Here is a 244-nt window from a genome sequence, read left to right as displayed (position 1 = left end):
AGTGTCTTCTACTACAGCGCCGAGCCGACCAAAGCTTTGTGAGTAAATTTGGCAGACAGAAACTGAAAGACACCCATCGTATATATACATGTGTATGTATGTATGCATGTATGTATGTATGTATGTATGTATGTATGCATGCATGTATGCATGTATGTATGTATCTATGTATGTATGTATGTATGTATCTATCTATCTATATATATATATATATGTATATATATATATATATGTATATATATAT

Source organism: Octopus bimaculoides, chromosome 4, assembly GCF_001194135.2.
Source record: "Octopus bimaculoides isolate UCB-OBI-ISO-001 chromosome 4, ASM119413v2, whole genome shotgun sequence".
Classification (NCBI taxonomy): Eukaryota; Metazoa; Mollusca; class Cephalopoda; order Octopoda; family Octopodidae; genus Octopus; species Octopus bimaculoides.
The sequence above is the reverse complement of the archived record's forward strand: the minus strand, read 5'-3'. Positions refer to the sequence as shown.